The sequence below is a fragment of the Bubalus bubalis genome, chromosome 2 (genome assembly GCF_019923935.1).
Source record: "Bubalus bubalis isolate 160015118507 breed Murrah chromosome 2, NDDB_SH_1, whole genome shotgun sequence".
NCBI classification, from domain to species: domain Eukaryota; kingdom Metazoa; phylum Chordata; class Mammalia; order Artiodactyla; family Bovidae; genus Bubalus; species Bubalus bubalis.
Window position 1 is genome coordinate 142,696,863 of NC_059158.1, and position 11,452 is coordinate 142,708,314.

The window sequence follows — 11,452 nt, forward strand, 5'->3', positions numbered from 1 at the left end:
CTCTGTGACCACTTAAAAACAAAGTAACTGCTGACTGAGAAGGGGGATTAAAAGCAAGGAGAGATTCCTCAACACATGAATGAGAGAGTTAGCTAAGAAATAAAGGGCTTCTCTGTTCCCCTCCCCCAAGATTTCTGATAGCCAGCATTCTAATAAAAGTTGCTTTTACCAACTTCACACTTTCAAAGCCAAAATTAACACCATTTAACGGAAGGCCCCAGATAAACTCAGAAGGTAAGACCCAAGCCAGGGAGGGACTTCAATTTACACAGGGAAAGGAAACCTCAAAGCCTTCTCAAGCTCCCTCCAACCTCTCCTAACCACCTCTTCAACCTGCCACCCTCCCTTAGGGACCCTGCCAGGTTGCTCGGACCCAGCCACGCCTCGCCTCCTCCTTCAGGTGAAGCTGTTCTCAAATTAAATCACAAAGAGGGACAGCCAGTCTGCAATGATCTGTGTTTATTTAGTAAATGGGTTGATTGCCCTCATTTGTGGCGATTAAGAGTTCATTTCTCAACGCAAAGAGGACCATTTCTCGAAGGGCAGCCCCAGATAATTAAGACAGGGAAAGAAACAAAATTCAAATACCTTCCCCCAACCCCCTGGCCCCTGACCAACCGATTTTGGCCTTTCGGTGGCCCCTCCTGCAAGGGGCCACAGGCCCCGGCTGCAGTGAGTTTCTGACCCAGTAGAGAGAGGATTTGGTAAACAAAGGCTTAGGAATTCTTTAGGTGCCTTTAAACTGACATCTGGCAAATTCGAGATCCCGTCACAGTTTCTCCTCCGCGCCGCTCCTCCCACCCCCACCCCACTGTCCCCCGGCTTTGAAAGGCAAATGTTTTGAGGTTTGTGTTCTCTTCCATTCACAGCGTTTTTAATCAAGTGGAGTCAAACCACTTTGTCTACACCTTAATTGAAGAGCCTGGCTCGAGAGCTTAAAGTACTATTTTACAATAGGAAGGAGGGGCAGGCAGAGGCGGAAGGGAGTAAGTGGAAATGTGAACGAGAAGAAAAGCGGTGGGTAAGTGGCCCTCAAGGGCGCTCTCAGACCGCGCGCTCGCCTTCAGGGCACACGTCGGGCACAGCGAAGGGGCTGCTCTGTGCCACTCCGTGAGGAGCTGAGAAGAGGCTGGCTTGGCTTCGAGGGTCACTTCCACAGAATACACGACAAAGCCCCTATTGTGAGAAGTCGTGGCCCAGGGGAGGAACCCCAAAGAAGCCTAAGGCTCTCCTTGGGCCAGATCACAGAGCCCAGCTTCCTGGCCTTATCAATGAAGACACGGGCCCACAGAGGTTAACCGATTCGCTCAAGGCCAAGGGGGTTAGCGGCTGGATCAAGACCCGGGGAATTCCTCTCATTTCCTTAGCTGTAACTGAAGGCTTTCTCCTGTGTTTGATACTCTGGAAAGAGAAATCCTAAAACGAGTGTCCCTAGACTCGGGAAGACAGTTAAATGACTTCCTATATTTTTCCAAGTGAAACAACCAAACATTCTCACCTAGTCTTCTCAACTATTTGGGATCCCAGCTGTACATTTCAGGGCACATGGGAGATTTTAAGCAGATTCTCTGGCATAGGACTCAGGAACTAGTTTTGTTTTTTTTAAGTAGATTTTTTTAATTATTAAATTTCTCCACCACTAACCACCCCCACCCCCCATGGCCACCTCCCCTTTGAGGATCTCCCTTTCAACTTGTTCTAATTACTACTGTTTCTGCTGCTGCCTTCATGTCACTTAATTTGGTTCATGTATCCCAAAGCACGTTTAATTTAGAACATTTCACTGTCGACCCATGTTTAGCTTGTGGTCTGTCATGATCCCCAGATCTTGTGTCCTTAGCTAGTCTTTCACAACGCTATATTTCTGCAACTTAGAGGTTTAAAAAAATTTTTTTCACTTAACTTCATCTGACTCAATCCCACTCAATTTGATTCAATAAATGGAACCTTATGAAAGGCAAAAGAGAAAAATAAGACATCGTTTCTCTTCTCAAGGACCTTTGAGATGAATACGTGGTATAAGATAGGCCCTAAAAGAGAAGAGAAAATAGAAGTAACATCAAAAGAGCTATAGAACCTTCAGAGAAAGACGGGGAAGGAAACTGACATTTGATGTGTACCTACTATGTGATGAGATATATTAGAATTAGGAGATATGAGATATATTAGAATTAGGCTTGGCTGAGAGGCATAAGAAATCCTAAAATAACACTGGCTTAAACAAGACATAAGTTTATTTTGATCTCATATTGGAGAATCCCGAGGGAGTTCATCATAGGCTGGTATAGTCCACCACAGTGCTAGGGACCACGCTCCTTCTATCTTTTTCTCCTTTTCAAGGTCACTTCGTGGTCTACAATAGCCTCCAGAGTTCCAGCCTTTGAGGGGAGGGGACACAGTTCCAGCTGTGTTGTTGCACACACACAGTTGATATTCCAGAACTTAATGGAAGGACCCAAGGGAGGTTTTTATATGGAGTCTTTATTCCAAGTGGTCATATGTCTGACTAAAGACTGGGGCCTCCACTACCGTGAAAGAAAGGAAAAACATATATTAAGCAGCAACTAACAGCATCTGCACCATGCTAAGGACGTTATATATTTTCAGTTCAGCTCAGTTCAGCCACTCAGTCGTATCCAACTCTTTGCGACCCCATGGACTGCAGCACACCAGACCTCCCTGTCTATCACCAACTCCCAGAGCTTGCTCAAACTCATGTCTATCGAGTTGGTGATGCCATCCAACCATCTCATCCTCTGTCATCCCCTTCTCCTCCTGCCTTCAATCTTTCCCAGCATCAGGGTCTTTTCCAAAGAGTCATTTCTTTGCATCAGGTGGCCAAAAGACTGGAGCTTCAGCTTCATCATCAGTCCTTCCAATGGATACTCAGGACTGATCTCCTTTAGGATTGACTGGTTTGATCTCCTTGCAGTCCAAGGGACTCTCAAGAGTCTTCTCCAACACCACAGTTCAAAAGCATCAATTCTTCAGTGGTAACCTTTCTTTATGGTCCAACTCTCACATCCATACATGACTACTGGAAAAACCATAGCTTTGACTAGCCAGACTTTTGTTGGCAAAGTAATGTCTCTGCTTTTTAATATGCTGTCTAGGTTGGTCATAGCTTTTCTTCCAAAGAGCAAACGTCTTTTAATTTCATAGCTGCAGTCAGCATCTGCAATGATTTTGGAGCCCAAGAAAATAGTTTCTCACTGTTTCCATTGTTTCTCCATCTATTTGCCATGAAGTGATGGGACCAGATGCTACAATCTTTTTGAATGTTGAATTTTAAGCCAGCTTTTTCACTCTCCTCTTTCACCTTCATCAACAGGCTTTTCAGTTCCTCTTCACTTTCTGCCATAAGGGTGGTGTCATCTGCATATCTGAGGTTATTGATATTTCTCCCGGAAATCTTGATTCCAGCTTGTGCTTCATCCAACCTGGCATTTTGCATGAGGTACTCTGCATAGAAGTTAAATAAGCAGGGTAACAATATACAGCCTTGACATACTCCTTTCCCAATTTTGAACCAGTCCATTGTTCCAGGCTAGGTCAGATGCTTGCCTATTCCTGGCTCAGTCATCTGAAGGGAGGGTTAATGTGGTATAAGGTACAAGGATGGCAACATCATCTGAGGAAATGCTATGAATTAACTGTTGGGAATAGAAGCTGTTACCTTTTAGAATAGCCACTGGGAACTCATTGGTTCTAACGGTTGCTTCTTGACCTGTATACAGATTTCTCAGGAGGCAGGTAAGGTGGTCTGGTATTCCCATCTCTTTCAGAATTTTCCACAGTTTATTGTGATCCACACAGTCAAAGGCTTTGGTATAGTCAATAAAGCAAAAGTAGATGTTTTTCTGGAATGCTCTTGCTTTTTCTATGATCCAACGGATGTTGGCAATTTGATCTGATTTTAGAGCATTTATTTCTCTTTCTTATAATAACTCAGAAGAAAGAGGTTTCCTATGCCTTTATAGATAATTCCTATCTTGAAACACTTTTGCAAGCATTCAATTGAGTCAACTCAATGACAACTGCAGTCCTAGGAAGTATCTTCTCAAATGCTTTACTTAGGCCATTGAGCAAGATGAAGGTGACTGCAAGACTGAGCCTTGTTAGTCAAGCCTGAATGGATGCTTCTCCTGGGTTGGTGCTGATACTTGGAGGTCAGCCTTCCAAAAGCTATGGGCCCATGCCCCAGGAGAAAGCCAGAAGAGACCTGTGTTTTCACCCTTTTGCAAACCCCAGCACTATGGTTAGAAAGGGTCTCTCTAGTTGCTAGAGCAGGCAGAGAGGCAGGTGACTTCATTAATGGGGATAGTGGAATTCCAAGGTAAGGAGCTAGGAAACAACTCTGTTTCCTGGTTTCTGCTCATTCCTTTCTCACTGAATGTTTCTCAGCTCTTTGCCAATATGTTTTACACTCAGATTCCCCAAATGAAAGGATCTGATTGGGTGGCCAGTGGGCATATTTGTTGGACAGAGGTCTCATGCCAGACAACCTCATGGCTAGGTCAGATGCTTGCCTATTCCTGGCTCAGTCATCTGAGGGGAGGGTTAATGTGGTATAAGGTACAAGGATGGCAACATCATCTGAGGAAATGCTATGAATTAACTGTTGGGAATAGAAGCTGTTACCTTTTAGAATAGCCACTGGGAACTCATTGAGCTTCATAAATGAGGTCTCAGGCCCAACATCACACCCTGCAACCAATCAACCAACAACACCCCCCCACCCCCACATTTTCTCTTTCTGCGCACGTGCATGCGTGCGCACACACACACACACACACACCCCACATATCTCATCCTCATTATTTCATCCTTCAGTTCAAAACATCATCATGTAGAGTGAGGAGGACTCTATGCAAGGCCAAAGACCTTCTATGAGCCGTGAGCAACACAATACATTGCTTTGCAATATGAGTCTGGGTCAGAGGTTCTCGCATCTGACTAATTCAAAAGAATCACCTGATGAGCTTTTAAAAATTAAATCCCAAGTCCAAAGCCAGAGATTCTGACTCAACATGTCTGAGGTGGGGCCCAAACTTTGGGAAAAACTCTTTAGGTGGTGCTGATGACCAGCCAGATTTGAGATCCACTGCTCTAGCTCTCATCTTCACTTTTCTAGAAGGCACTGGGGCTTTTATTACTACTGTGAGCAATTGTTCTTGCAGCTTTTCCTAGCTCTCTGCTGACCGTCCTGGCCTGCCAAAATGGGAAGGCCTGGTACCCTGTCAAATTTTCCATCTGCCCTCGTGGGCTGGGGCAGAGCACTGACATCTCCTAATCTAGAAACCCACTGGTGCAGTTTCAGTGATGGGAATTAAATCACTCCTTGGAAAATTAGAAAAAAGTAGTGGTCATTACCAAGTGGGTTTGAAACCTGTATAGGTATAATATTCAGGGGGTCATCACCAATCTGGGCTTGATAACCCAAGCCTAGAAATTCTGGGACATCTCTAAATTTGGTGATGGCTTTTGATCCTTTTGATACAAAAGGACCAATATTAGTGAAATTTGCCATGAAGACATCAAGTAGCAGCGCAGTGTGAAGTGAAAAATGTTATATAGACCAGATTTTAGTCCAAGCTTTGAGTCTATAAAAAGGAGCTTATACTTGGAACTGTGAAGCATTGTTATAAAATTTGAGTTAGTGTACCTAAAGCAACTGGTATCTTATAAATGGTTGTCATTCTATTAAAAATATAACTATTTTTGATGCTCAAAGTCATCTGAACAGAATAAGTCCTACAAATCCAGTGGTGTGACAGGATCAGTACTCAGGGACTTGTGAGAGCTGATTATGTGTATCTTTTCCAAACTCCAAGTTCAGTGATATTATGTGACATGAAATCAGCCATGGTATCAGTATTTACACCATGGAAATTGGCAAATGTACATCGGTCAGGGCTTTTTTTCCCTAGAGGGCTAGTTGGTAGACACTTCCCAGCACACTACTGTAAAAAAATCACAACCTCGACAAAAAGCCAGCACCAGAAAATATGCACCTAACTTGCTCTTTTATTTTATATCTATGATTTGCATCCATATAACTAAACCAGGATTCTGCCCTCATGATTTTTTGCCCATAGATTACAAGCATTTTGCAAATATTATCTCATTATTTCTCACAACACCCTGGAGAGCTAGGGATGTTAAGTGACGCCTGAGGCAGCACAGGAAATCAAATGGTGAAAAGCAGAACTAACCTAGTCTGTACTAACCACCTCTGCCACCCTTCCCACACATCATTATTGTCCAAACTGGCAAAAAGACATGGGTAAATTCTTGCCTGGAAAATCCCATGGAGAGAGGAACCTGGTGGGCTATATAGTCCATGGGATTGCAAAGAGTCAAGACATGATTTAGGGACTAAATAACAACAAAACAATTACCAGTGATGCTTTAACCTCACAACCCAAATAGCCAAAGTCTCTCTACAGACTTGGTCCAAGTCCTTGGTGTGTGTTGTGCTGTGCTTAGTCGCTCAATGGTATGCAACTCTTTGTGACCCCATGGACTGTAGCCCGCCAAGCTCCTCTGTCCTTGGGATTCTCCCGCAAGAAAACTGGAGTGGGTTGCCATGCCCTCCTCCAGGGGATCTTCCCAACCCAGGGCTCAAAGCCAGGTCTCCCGCATTGCAGGCAGATTCTTTACCATCTGGGCCACCAGGGAAGCCTTTGGTCCTTGAGTACCAATCTGAATCCCCAGAATGGCTACCTTCCGAACTTGGAGGTTTTTCTGCAGGGCTGCTGATAGCCTTGTATTAGTCAACTGTCCCATATTCTTTCTCCTTCTAGGCCAAAGACATGTGTTTGAAAAAACAGTTGACCAGAATTAGGATTCTGTTCTGACTTCAGCAGATGCAAGTGGCATTATAATCAACCAACTCATGTTATCTGTGACCCTTTCTCTGAACACTCCAAAGTCAGAGACCCAAGAGTTGTTTTTCTCTGAGGCATTATCTCCATAATACTTTGGGAAGGAATAAATAACCCTAGTGGTGAACCATCTCTACAATGGCTCGCCCTCTAATGGATTTTCACATTCTAGAGTAATCCCTACTACCCTTTGATTGTGGATAGACCTAGTTTCTTGCTTCTAATGCATGGAGTAAGGCAAAATCGAGAGGATGTCACTTCCAAGATTAGATTACAAAAAGACCATGACTTCCATCTCAGGGCAGGGGAGGGGAGGCAGGAGTCAAAGTGGGCCACATGAGAGGTGAACACTGTAAGGGACCCATGTCTCTGGCAACAACTAGAAAGAAGATTTGGTACACATGCATGACAGAATATTACTCAACCATTAAAAAGAATGAAATAATGCCATTTGCAGCAACATGGATGGACCTAGAGACTATCATACTGAGTTAAGTAAATCAGAGAAGAAGAAGCACTGTATGACATCCCTTATATGTGGAATCTAAAAAAAAAAAAGATACAAATGAACATACAAAACAAAAAGAGACTCATAGGCTTAGAGAACAAAATTATGGTTGCTGGGGGGAAGAATGGGGGGAAGAGGTAGTTAGAGAGTTTGGGATGGACCTGTACACACTGCTATATTTAAAATGGGTAACAAGGACTTACTGTATAGCATATGGAACTCCTCTCAGTGTTATATGGCAGCCTGGATTGGAGGGGAGTTTGGAGGAGAATGGATGGATACATGCATAGGTATGGCTGAGTATGGCTGAGTCCCTTTGCTGTTCATCTGAAACTATCACAACAGTGTTTGTTAATCAACTATACCCATACAAAATAAGAAGTTTTTTTTAAAAAAAGAAGCTGAGGCCTGCCAAAAGCCTTGTTATGAGCTTGGAAGTGGATCTTCCTCCAATTGAGCCTTGAAATAACTGCAGCCCTGACCACATCCTGATTGCAGTCTTGTGAGAGACCCCAAGCTAGAAGATCAATCTAAGCATATCCAGATTCCTAACACAGAGAAACTGTGAGATATTGAATATTTGTTGTTTTAACCTGTTGTGTTAGGGAGTGATGTGTTATACAACTACAGATAACTAATACAGTCCTCAACCAACAAGTAAAATGGTGGAATAGACACAATCACTGAATCTGCCACACAAACCACCTCCACATGTAGGGTCTAGAAGAATTCAGCATGGCCCCCCTCTAATTCTCCTAATTCAATCTAGACATTTCTAACTTTCATTAATACTTGAAAGTCTGCCTTAGGGATCAAAATGTTCCATTTTTTGAATGATCCAACACTCCCAACTAAAGTGAAAAGAAGCCAAAGGCAACCTGGCCATTGGTAATCACAAATCCTCAATGTTATAAAGTCATAAATTGTCTGGTAAAAGAGAGGCCAGAAAGTATATGCTAAAAGCTGCCCTTTCTGGTCTTGCATGAGTAATTCCTGAAGCTGGAGTTTCACTACAACCACAGGATTGTGGCACTACGAAGGTGGCCATTTTCAAATCTGGCCTGACATCAGAATGAAATTCATCTAGATAAACCTGGGACTTGGCCAAGATAAGTAATATTTAAATAACTGGAGCCAATGAATAGCATCGCTTTTCTATGGAACCACATGACTATGATGTGAAGAAATAAAAGCCTTTGTTGTTTTAAAGGGCAGAGACAATTGGAAGTTTTGCACCAGACGGTTACAAAATTTTCCACCCTTAGCTTTCCAAGGAAGATACCAGTTAGTGGCTTTGGGAGTTGGGTGTGGAAGGTGTTACTTGGAAAAGACAATTAAATTCATTCTGAACAGATGTGAACCAATGTTACCACATCCATAACAGAGCCTAAAACAGACTATTTAGCCCCCTACACGGTGAGCTTACTTTTCTGAACTATTCCCTGTTATTACTTAGCTCCTTGAAATCAGCATGCTATGTCAGGAAAGGCACAGAAAGCTACCACACCTCTCTCATAAACAGTGAATTTTTATTTTCCAGATAATTTTGGAGTGGTTTTTTTTTAAATCCTCCTAAAAAACACAAAACACTCCCCCCAAAATTGGCCTTTGCTTCTGTTTTTTGCGCTTGTCTACCTGAGTCAGAACAAGACTGTCATCTGTGATACAGTTCATCAAGATAAATGGAGATGGGTTTTCTGTATCTAATACACAGTTTGTTTTAAAAAATATTTCATTTGTCCCTTGAATTTTTAAAAGGCTATTTTTTCCCCCTCTTAAAAAAAGAATTATCCTTATTACCTCATCAGGCAGCTGTCTGAGGCTATGAGGAGAAGAAGCTCATAACTAAATTGGTTTAGTTGTATTTAAGACAGTATTTTATCCTGTCGGTTTTCATTTTATTAGATGACAGTGCTTGCAATTTCTCCCTCAATAAGCAAAGATGACTTAGATCAGTGGCCTGATGAATAAGCATGAAAATTTGATTTAGGAAAGGAGAACATCCTGGAGCTCACAGAGAGAAAAAAGGATTTCCAACCCCCCACCACACACACATTTTAAATGACAAAGCAAAGAAGCTGCATTGTCTTTAAACAGCATCTTTCAATGCAATCAATATCAAGGCTCTCCAATGTTAGGTGATAAGAATAATAATTTAGAAAGAAAAAGAGGAGCCCTTGAAAAAATACAAAGAGAGAAGGAAATATGTTTAAAGAAAATATTATTAATCTTTCATATTACCTTGAGGCAGATTGCCCAAAAGAAAAGAAAAAAAAAAAAAAGCCCTGGGTGTGAAGGGAAAACTGATCCTTTGGAAGAAAAAAGACGAGGATTCCTGTTGAGGACCGGATGGAGAATGTGAGCAGTCTGACACCCTACCTTGGCCTAAATGATTCAGCCTTCCAGACCCATTAACAAGAGTGGAGGACAAAGAACTGTGAAGTGCAAGAACAGATTCCCCATAAACCAGTAATAGAAAATAAATAAAAGAAAAACAGAGGAGGCCAAAGTCTCCTATGGAAGGGAACCCAATTAATTGTCTTCGGTTTCAGGATCAGTCTTTTCTTGCTGGAGAAGAGGCTCACCCGGAGTAGCAGAGGCAGCAACTTCTAACTTCTGCAAACATGCATCCTGATCAGAATCCCTTAGGGCTCTAGCGCCTGGAACTGAGCTGGCAGGAGGAAGGGCTAGGCCAGGAGTAACGTTTTTTAAGGCAGAGGATTGCGCGGGGGTGGGGGGGCGGGGGGAGGTGGAGGGAATGTTACAGAGAAGATTTTTCCTTGCTTAGCATGTCACTTTCCTCCATGGGAATTCATGCTATTCCTCTCAGTCCGGTGAGAGGGTAGGAACATCCCCCACCTCCACCCGCTGTAACTTCTGATTTCGCCGCGAGTAACCAGAGAGCGCGCGCCAAGGCCCAGTGCCTTCAGCGGGGCGAAGATTTGATCGAGAACAAAAGAACGCTTGCCAATCAGAAAACGGTACCCGAGAACAAGAAGTACTTCTCTTTGTGTTTTGAAAACTCTTTAATTAGCAAATGCCTTTGGTTTCTAATACGCATTAAAACTTTTCTACGCAGATTCCAAGAATCGAATCATTGCTTCCGCGACCAAGGTGGGACTCCCAGGGGCCACACGCCGCAGAACTAAAGAAAACAGGGCAATTAAATACTCGCTGTAAACCTGTACAGTGTTCCTGGGCACTCGGCCGCAGGTTTTTTTTACAATAATTTCCCGCACCAGTTTTCTTATGACTTCACTAAAGCTATGCCAAATCCCTAGACTCGGGGCCGTGCGTGCGGGCAGGGTGGCCTGATGCCTGGGTCCCCCGCGCCCGCCGCTCGTCGGCCCTGTCCCCTTGGAGGGGTCGACACTTCCTCCTGCCTTAAGCCGGCCCCCTCTGCCAGACTCCTACTTCTCTTCGGCCTCGGCCCCTCCTCTTTTTTACAACCCGGAGAGGGGGTGAGCGGGGATTGTGGCCTCACGTGGTCTGAGTGTGCGGAGAGAAAAGCAATCCGCAAGGCGCACCCATTTCTTGCCCCATTCCGAACCCCACATTTAGGATCCTGCTACCTAAAAGTCCCCCGCCAAACCCAGCATTTTCAGCCCAAGGAGGGCTAAACACGACTCGGGGTCACGTCTCTCTCCGCGGAGGCGGTAGGTACTCTAATTCTCAGCCTCTCCATGCAAAAGCCTTGCCCGGTGTGCCCTTCTGTTCAGGAATGTGTATTTTAGTGTACCCGGAAGAGGAACAAATCTTCCAAGCAAATTCCCTTTCTGATGCGCTTCTCTACCCCCTCCCCCTAGTGAATTCAGGGTAAAAGTTTTTCTTAACTTTTCCCTCCCAGCCCCCTGCCCCTCCCCTCAGGAATCCGCCCAGAGCTCCGCAGACCTAGCCTCTCGCGTTCCCTCGCCCGCCCCTTCCGACTTCCACCCAATCCGAAGGCAGTCACACAAAAAACAAAGGCTGCTATTGGGCCTCCGTGGAGCTCGAGGGCCCGCCCCCGGAGTGGTTTGTGAATGGGGGGAGGGGAGGGGGCGGGGCGGTCCGGAACCCT